The following is a 9,246-nucleotide window of genomic DNA, read 5'->3' as shown; positions in this document are numbered from 1 at the left end:
AGAGGGAGGGGGGAGGGAGGGCCTTGCTTTTATGCCCTGTTCCCTTATTCTTAGGTCTTTTGTGGAAGCACTGGGACAAATAACCTGACACATAACCCTGTCTGTGCAGATCAGAGGCCATGGGAGTAAACTCACATCACTGTTCAGGAGCACACAAGAGTGTGTGAGGGTCGGCTGTAGAAGTACGGAGCAGCAGACCCACAGTACCCTGCACTGTGCTGTTCATGTGGCACTTTGTAATTACTCAGCTGCTTGGCTGTGTGCTCTTTAATCATAGTCCCTGTCCCCTAGGAGCCCTCCGTTGTGTCAGCTACCAAACATTTTGTCTGAAAGCATAGGGACTCCCAAGTTGAGCACAACACAGGAGGTATGTGCATGCTTTTTGAGAGCTCACCCTGCTTGGCACCATCTGGGCTCCCCTCTGCTCCCTTCCACTCCTGAGCAAGATGCTTGACTCTGAGGACCCTGGAGGGCTGTTGAATGGACAGAAGGAGAAGATGTAGGTCAAGGGCAAGTTGCCAGCTCAAAATTGTGATCCGGTGGTTCTGTCCCAGTCCCTAACCACCTATGAAAGCAACATTCTTCTTATAGGCAGAATTTTTCTCTGACTACCTGTGGACAGTGGTTGCCCTGGGAGACTGCAGAGGGCCTGAGAAATGTGACTTAGCTTGTGTGCAAGTCCTGGGTCCTACTGGGCCCTGTATTAGTCTTGGATAAGCCCCATGACCTCCCCTTCCCCATTTGCAAGGTAGAGCAGGTAGGTTGTGGGGAGATTGAAGCTTGTGAAATCATGTGCTTAGTGTCTGACTCACAGCCAGTGCCCCGGCCCCTCCAGTGCATGGGGATCTGCCTGTTTCCTTCAGTTGCTTTCTTTTGTTTTGCCAGATTGTTCTTAGGTGACTGAGAGCTCCCTGCAGGCAAGAGCATCGTGGTTCTTCTGGTTGACCACAGTTTGATAAAGATGATAGTAAGAGTTTTAATTTGGCTCTTCTAAGACGGAGTCTGATGCTGACAGCCAGCGTGGCCTTACTTGTAGCAGTTCCTCTTGCCTCAGCCTCCCAAATGCTGGGCTTACAAGCAGGCGCATGACACCTGGGAGTCTATACACACCCCATCAGAGGTCTGGAGGTCCAGCGCTGGAACTGTGAGCCAGATGTTTTTCATTTTGAAGGCTGAGAGTTCTGGAAATGTTTTGGTTGGTCTTTGTTTTCTTGTTTTTCTGTTTGTTTTTTGTTTGTTTGTTTGTTTGGAGACAGCCTCATGTAGCTCTGGTTGGTCCTGGACTCGCTATGCAGCTTTGAATGACCTTGAAATTCCTGTCTCAGTTTTCCAATGCTGAGATCATAGTCATGAGCTATTGGGCTCCACCTGTTACAGAGTGTTTTGATGGGCCAGAGCTATGACCTCACTGACTCCTGTTCCTGTCCCAAGGTGTGGACACTACTCTCTTCACAAGGGCACATTAGCACAGCAGTCAGAAGCTAGACTCTCTTGAGCTATACTGCTTAGGTTGAACCCCCACTTGCTGTGTGACCTCCACCCTGTGACTTCTGTTCAACACTGTCTGTAAAGTAGGCCTGACCGTAGTTCTGACAGAAAGGCTCCCCTCGAGGCCCTGGAGAGACAGCAGTGTTTAGAGTAGCACCCTCTGAGAGCTGAGCTTCCACGGCTGGGTGGGAGAGTCTTCCACAAGGCTTAATCATTAATCCTCCAGCCTCTGCAGCCCGCACTGCGGGCAGAGGTGAGTGGCCCACCTGTGGGTAGGAGGGTTGTGAATGAAGCTGCCGGGCCCAGGGCAGGGATGCTGTGGCGCTGATCCAGCCCTGGCTCAGCATGGAGCAGGTGGCCTGTAACAGGCAGGCTTTGTTACCTTCGAGCTTTCTCCCAAACTCATTCAGACCCAAGACCACGTGTCTGATGAGTAAGGAATCCTGTTATTTCCCTTCCCCAAAGGGAATATTGGCAAAACAGGCTCTTTGGGAATGTGCCTGTATGCAGAGAGCAGCCATCTCAGGGGAACTCCGGTAGCTGGCGTGGCCTGGAGGCCGCTGAATAAGTCGTTAGAAGCTGGCATGGCTGGTTCCCACTTCCGCATTCCAGACACCCACAGCTCAGGAGGAGGCACCACCCTAGGTCCGCCTAGGGAGCTGGGGCAGGTGGCCCTTGCCTAGGGAAAACCTGGGACAGGAGCCACACCTGGGGCCAAGCTAGCAGCCACCTTCCTGGAGCGTGATCGGGGCTGTGTTCCGGGACGCCTGGTAGGTGAGAAGTGTCTCCTCACTCGGTAACACCTTCCAGAGAAAGTAAATCTGTCTCTTCTTTGAGGGAGCGCTGGCTTTTATCTTTTTTTCTCTCTTTTTCCTACCCCCTCTTCTCTCATGAAGTGTTTACCTGTCTGTTCCTAACCCTGAAGAAAGGTAGGCCAAGTGTTGAGCAAATGAGAAGAAAATGGAGGCCACGGACTCCCATTTCCGTGGAGATGACTCTAGCTGAGCCCCTGCTATCTGCAGATCTTGTTGCCAGGGGCTGCGGGTGCCCCAGCCTGATATGCATGCCGCGTGGTCTCCTGTGAATCCTATTCCCTCCCGGCGGGGGGCCTCCGTTTCCTCTTTATGGGGAAATAGGAAGTAGCAGTAGTACCCACTGAGTGGCCGAAGCCCCAGCTCCTCTGACTGCGCCTGTGTTACCTGGTATGCTCCAGCTCGGGCTCCTTGCTCCCTGCTCTGGCCTCTCCCTGGCTGTGTCCTCTGCGTGTGGATATAGCTGGGGTGGCATGTCCACCTGCCTTCCCACACGCACGCAGCCATTCTCAGGACTGACCTTCCAAAGCCACCCCCTTCTCCAGTCTCTGCTCAGCTGTTCCCGACCCAGAGTGCCTTCCTCTCAGTCACCCTGGAGCCTCCTCCTCTGATGGATTTTTCTTCCACGTGAGTCTCAACTGTTGGCTTCATGGGAACACAGGCCAGGCCTTGATCCTTGTAGAACAGCGCCTGGCCTGTGGCGAGTGGGTGCAGCTTCAGTTATGTTATGAATGGATTTATGCTACTAGGTGGCCCATTGGCAGATGGATGGCCAGAGTGCCACCAGTGTTTCCAGGAAGCCATGGCAGTGGTTGGTATGGCCTGTCACCTGTCTCTGTGTGGTCATGCAGCCATTCTTGGGGTCTGTCAGCCTTAAGCTGCTGGCTTCCTGGCCCTCATCCTCTTCAGGCTTCACAGCCTGGAACCTGGCAGTGGCCCATTTGGGAACTTTGGGCACATGGTATGACAGAGAAAGTGTGGTAACTAGCGAGATAGAGAACACTGGGATAATCTCCGTAAGAGGATTTGTGCACGTCAGCTGTGTATGTGGAAAGGTGACATCTCCAGGTTTCTGTGGCAGGAAGACAGGAGAGATAAGAGCGACCCGACTAGCCATGGTTTATCCTCCCCTCTGCTTTAATAGGCAATAACTCTTGCTTTGCGCTGAGCAGGTTTTAATTAACCGGTGAGTTGGAGGAATCAGACTGTGTCGTAACTGACACACTCTCTGTTTCTGGCTCCAGGTAGCAGCCACTGATGCTGTAAAAATATCCCAGGCAGGCTTCCCCGAGGCACTACAGGGAGCCAGGTCAGTGGCCCTCCCTCCCAGGCTTCTCCAGCAGCCTCAAGCTCTGAGGTACCTCATGGGCCCACTGTTGCCGTGTGACAGTCATGTGCTCTCCAGAGCCTGTTGTGGTGTGGAGGGCTGCGGTGGCCTCAGGTCGCTGTCCCTTGAGCTCCAAGAAGCATCCCTTGGGGAAGTTGAGGAAAGCCATTTCCTGTAATGCTTGAGCCGCACTGCCTAAACTCTGGGCCCCAGTTGCCTTTCCTGGGAGATGGTGCTGATTGATAGTGTCTGTGTAAGTGAGACTTTAAAGAGAGGTCAGGTGACATCTAGTATGCCAGAAGACTCCTGGACCAAAAATAGTGGGGAGGCTAAGTGTTCAGGAGATGACTTTAAGTTCTTGAGTATTTTCAGTCTGCCCCAGCCCCCCCTTTTTTTCTAGGCTCTTCTTTCTCCCCTTTCCTCCTTACCTGACCTGTAAGCAGCGCCCTCCCTTGTCAACATCTTCCCGGATCTTACGTGGGTATTTTCTCCATGGTTATATAGTGTTGCTCTATTAGGGATTTATTTTCCTGCATTTTGCTTTCACACAGCAGTACCATATGGAAATATTTCTGAATCTTTCAGTATTCCTCCAACTTTAAAAGAAAAAAAAAATATATATATATATGGTCTGGCAGTGGTGGCACTTGTTTTTAGTCCCAGCATTTTGGAGGCAGAGGCAGGTGGGTCTCTTGAGTTCCATGGCTAGCCTGTGTCTATGGAGTGAGTTCCAAGACAGCCAGGGTTACACAGAGAAAGCCTGTCTCAAAAAAATGTATTGGAAGGAAGGGAGGGAGGGAACAGAGGGAGGGAGGAAGGGGAGGGAAGGAGGGAGAGAAAGGGAAAAGAAAGGAAAGGGGCCTGGAGAGATGGCTCAGTTGGTTAAGAACACTTGCTGCTCTTAAAGAGAGGACTTAGGGTTAGCTCCCAGCACCCACATCACCTACCCAGCTCACAACCATTGTTAAACCTAGGAGATCTGATGCCCTCTCCTAGCCTCTGTGAATACCAGGCACACATGTGGTGCACACACATATATGCAGGCAAAAAATTCATAAACATTAAATAAAAATCTAAAAAATATTTTATACTTCATCCTAGCATATCTTCTACCACTGAGCCATGCCTCCAGCCCCTCACTGGGAGATTCTAGGCAAGTTTTCTGTCACTGAGATCCTTGGTCCCTTACTGGAGTATTCTAGGTAAGTGCTCTACCACTGAGCCACACTCCCACTCTGAATGTACTCTGGGTGGGTGTGCCATAATTTATTTGGCTAGATGTCATCTATGTGCTTTCTTTCTGTTTCTAACATTTTCCCAAAATTACTTTTATAATTGATGGCCTTCTTTAATTAGCTTACAGGTGTTGGAGCTTAGCTACTTTAACTTCAGCCCTGTAGGCCTCTGAGGCTGAACAGGAAGCAATGGTAGCATCATGATGATGCCCCTTGTCCAGACAGGAGGTGTGTTTTCTAGGGGTGCTCACAGGCTCAGTGCAGTGATGAGCCACCTACTCTCAGTGCTGGTTAATTATAGATAGATACATCATCATGATACAGACTAGTTGTGCCTAATGGGTACTTCTGACACAATCAGAGAGGAGGGAAGGGGTCATGTTCTTTCCTATTAACAGTCTTTGTTAGAAATCAGAATATGGAAGAGATTTCTGCTGGCTGCTTCAGTGTTAGAGAGCACTTCAGTTTGGGAATGTGCTTGTCACCATGAAACTTGAAACATTCTGATGAGATACTGCTGCCCAACAAGACATCCTGCAGACTGCGAATGTCTTGAAGATGTCAACAGAGTATTCTTTCTCATGCATGTGTGGCTGACTGAGGTTCGGCTGGATGGGATGGCTCTTCAGCTGGTCCTGCTGTGGCTGCAAGTCTCCCGAACACAGGGCTAGACTATTCCAGATGTTATTTCTTCAAATGGCCCTTGGGATGACTGTCCAACTTTCTGGGTGGTCTCCGGACTTTTCCTTCCATGTAGCATTTGTAGTCAGCCAGGCTTGTATAACAGCAGCCTCTTCCTCTTATGTTGTTGTTTGCTTGTTTTTATTTATTGGGAATCTTGCTATCTAGCTTTGGCTGACCTCAAACTTAATGTCTACCCCCAAACTACAGGCAGGTAGGACCATACCTGCTTCTTTGGCTTTGTAGGTTTTCTTATGGCTTAGGGCAAGAGATAGCTCAGATCCCTTCTTCCTTCTGTTGGCTGAAGTGAGCCATTGTATCAGCACAGACTCGCAAAAGGAAGGATGCTGCAGGAATTGATGCCAGGAAGGTGCGTGCCCTGTTGGGGTTCACCTGCCAACACCGATCGCCACCACAGGACAGGGCCCGTTCGTTTCCTCTGTGGATGAGAGCAGCATTCTGTCAGCTCTGGCATCTTCAGCCTCCCAGTCAGAAGACACCTGCTTCACTGGCAGCCCCACATCCCTGTTAGAGGAAGGAGACTTTCCTATAGGAAAGCAGCTTTCCTGAAATCCCTAGCTGGTTTCCACTACCTTGTGGCATGACCACTCTCTGCTGCAAGGAAGTGGAGGAAACGTAGCTTTATAGGGTGCATTGTTGGTCTGGGCAGAGGACTGGTAAGGAAGGAGAAGTCGTAGGAGACATACTGTTGGATAGGGTCCTAGACAAGTGCTTTGTTCAGACAGCCACAGGAATGGCTACATAAACCCAGGCAACATGCATTCATTTATCAATGACTCAATAAGCCCTTAGGGTCAGCCCCACATCAGGCTTCGTAGGATGCTTGTAAGGACCAGGGAAGTGAACCTGTGTGGGAGTCAACTGATCAGCATCCTCTGTAGGTCTTGGTCTTTTGCTTAGGTCTTTTCTCATTAGGTACAGCTAGATAAATGGCCACAAAGCAGCCAGTCTCACAGAGGGCTTCACCTGCGTCGTGAAGCCACTGCAAGTACTCTCTTTATGTGAGTCCCCTGGAGTGGATGCTGTCACCATGCCCAGTATGTCCATCAGGGATGGCATTGTGGAGTTGACTCAGGCTCCTGTGTGGCCCTAGAGACCAGGAACTGAATTTCTTGCCATATTGCTTTATTTATTTTAGAAATGTTTCTTACTGAAATGGGCTTGAGAAACCAGAAACCACCCACTGTCCCCTCCCCTGCACTCATGCTTCCTGCCTCATCGGTGTGCCTGATGATAGCTTGTCACTTAGATCAGGATGTACCTTGTCAAAAATAAACAAACAAACAAACAAATAAATAAATTGGGTGAGGAACCCAAGGTCTCCATATGCTAGGCAGGCTCTTTGACTAACCTACCTCCTCGGGCCTGAATAAATCTAGTTTAAGAAAAAGTAGGAAAATCCCTACTCCTTTAATACATACTACATAAAGAAAAGTGTGTCACGAAATGACAGGCAGCCATTATTCTACTGCAGGTCCAAGAGCCATCATCACAACTTCTTCTACCCCACCACCTGCCCATCTTGAATTTCTCATACTTTGGAAGAGTTAACTACTAAGGCTTGGAATGGCGGTGCATGCCTGTAATCCCGTAATTGGGAGCCCCAGGCAACATACTGTCTCAAAAATCAAAACAAAATGGAACATATGTAGGTATTTTTCAAAACTGTGTTTTTTTGCTTAATACAATTCTAAGATTGATCTAGACTGATGTAGCCGTCGGTCATTTTTTTTTTAAATCACTAGACTGCATTTCTGTTCTAGTCATGTTCTTTTCTATTCATGACATTTGTTTTATTTATGTGTGTATGTTGTGTGTAGGGGGCACATATAATGTTGTGGTGTACATATGGAGATCAGAGGACAGTTTGTGGGAGTTGGTTCTGGGGATTGAACTCAGGCTGTGACCCAGTGTCAGATGTCCTCACCTGCTGAGCCTTCTCAACGACCCAACATTCTTGCTGTAGTCATTTCCATGGCAACAGGTATTCTGTTGGTTTTCATGATTGCTTTTGCTCACCATGTATTACTCCAACTTATTGCTAGGTGTCCATGGACAGGAAGTTTGAGATTGCCGGGCATGTTAGATATAATCTCTTTGCCCACAACACATTTTAACTAAGGATGTCTGAGGGGTTTGAGTTTCCTTTGACCTGTGTCTTGTCCCACTCGGCTGGGTAAAGCTTTCCTAGTGTAATGGACATGAAGTCTTACTGTGGTGAACTTGCAGTGATCTGAAGATGTGTAAAGCAAAGCCACTTTTTCTTTCCTTCCTCTCCACACTGCTTTGCTTTTTGGGCCCCTTTTTCGTGGGTTTGTTTGTTTATTTATTTATTTGTTCTTTTTGTTTTGTTTTGTTTTTGTTTTTTCCAGACAGGGTTTCTCTGTGTAGCCCTGGCTGTTCTGGAACTCACTGCCTCCCAAGTGTGGAGTTAATGGCGTAAGCCACTACCACCCAGCAAAAATGTGTAGCTCAGGCTGGCCTCGAACTCATCAACCTCCTGTCTCCTCCTCCTTCAGCAAATCCTCTCAGTATGTGCCTGTGTTGGTTTTGTTGTTGTTTGTGATTTGTTTGTTTTGAGACAGGGTCTCTTTTTGTAACTCCCTAGACCAGGCTTTTCTGGACCACCCTCCCAGAGATCCACCTGCCTCTGCCACTTGAGTGCTGGGATTAAAGGTGTGCGCCATCACCCCCACACCTGGCCTTCATTAGTTTGTTAGTGTCTTTTATCTATTCGGCTTACCAGTCCTGTTTAAGCTAATGAGAGTTTCATGGTCTCTTTGGTCATCATTGTCTATATCTCCTGTGTGTTCCCTTTCCCACCTCCACAGTCTCTGGGTGCACCTACTTTACAGTGTCAGTTTTGGACCCTCCTTCAGTTTCTGTGTCTTTGACACACTTGCCACATGTCAGGATTAATTAAGCTGCAGGTAAAGAAAGTGATGAAACACAAACACACACACACACACACAAAAACAAAAAACAAAAAAAAAAAAACAGTGGACTGGTAAGTACTTCAGGAAAGGCTTTTTCTCTTACATAGAAGGACTCTGGAGTTAAACAGACCAGGGCCATATTCTTGTACGACATTCTTACACATATTCTTCTAAGACACTTCTGCTGTCCTTACCCTGCTACTGCCCTACCTGGCTACTCTCCTCATCTGTAGAAAGACTTGATGGAAGTTTCAGGCAAAAGTTCTACTTGGCTCAGAATTTAGTAGCATATATAGCTGAAAAGGGGATCTGAGAAATACAGTTTCATTTCACATGGCTTAGTTTTAGCTACAGATTAGCTTTTCTTCCTAAGTTAACGGAAAAGTTCTAACATTAGAATAAGCAACTAACAACTTTACCCATCTGTAGTATATCCTAAACATGGGTCTTGTTGTCTTTTTCAAAGAAGGTCTCATGTAGGCCAGACAGAATTTGAATTCCTGCTCCTCCTCCTGAGTGCTGGGTTTATAGGTATATGCCACCACACCCTACTAAAAATGAAGGATTTGCCAGATGTCAGGATGGAAGCTTTATATGTTGTCCTTTTTCATTCTTAACTTTATTCCACTGATCAAGTACTGGAGAAGGAGCTAACTATTCTGGGAACTGGGGAGACAATACCGTATGAAACAAAGTTCCCGTCCGTGGTTGTGCAGACCTCTTATAAAGGGAGCAAGTCGGAAAGT

The 9,246-nt window shown here is 48.1% G+C and overlaps 1 protein-coding gene across 6 annotated transcripts in view; it reads left to right on the top strand.

The window, feature by feature from the left end:
• The window catches only part of Sipa1l3 (signal induced proliferation associated 1 like 3), a 209,987-nt gene that overhangs the window by 11,957 nt on the left and 188,784 nt on the right, over window positions 1-9,246 (top strand). The window contains exons 1-2 of one of the 6 annotated variants that reach the window (XM_031386006.1): window positions 1,981-2,258; window positions 4,729-4,829. The exons of 3 other annotated variants lie outside the window; for them this stretch is intronic. The gene's annotated coding sequence lies outside the window, so the exon portion shown is untranslated. Of the gene's footprint in view, window positions 1-1,980; window positions 2,263-4,728; window positions 4,830-9,246 lie in introns of those variants that run through there. 2 more of the 6 variants (XM_031386008.1, XM_031386007.1) reach the window with 2 other exon arrangements.

Source organism: Mastomys coucha, unplaced genomic scaffold (genome assembly GCF_008632895.1).
Source record: "Mastomys coucha isolate ucsf_1 unplaced genomic scaffold, UCSF_Mcou_1 pScaffold21, whole genome shotgun sequence".
Lineage (NCBI taxonomy): Eukaryota > Metazoa > Chordata > Mammalia > Rodentia > Muridae > Mastomys > Mastomys coucha.
This window is presented reverse-complemented; position numbering and strand designations above follow the sequence as displayed.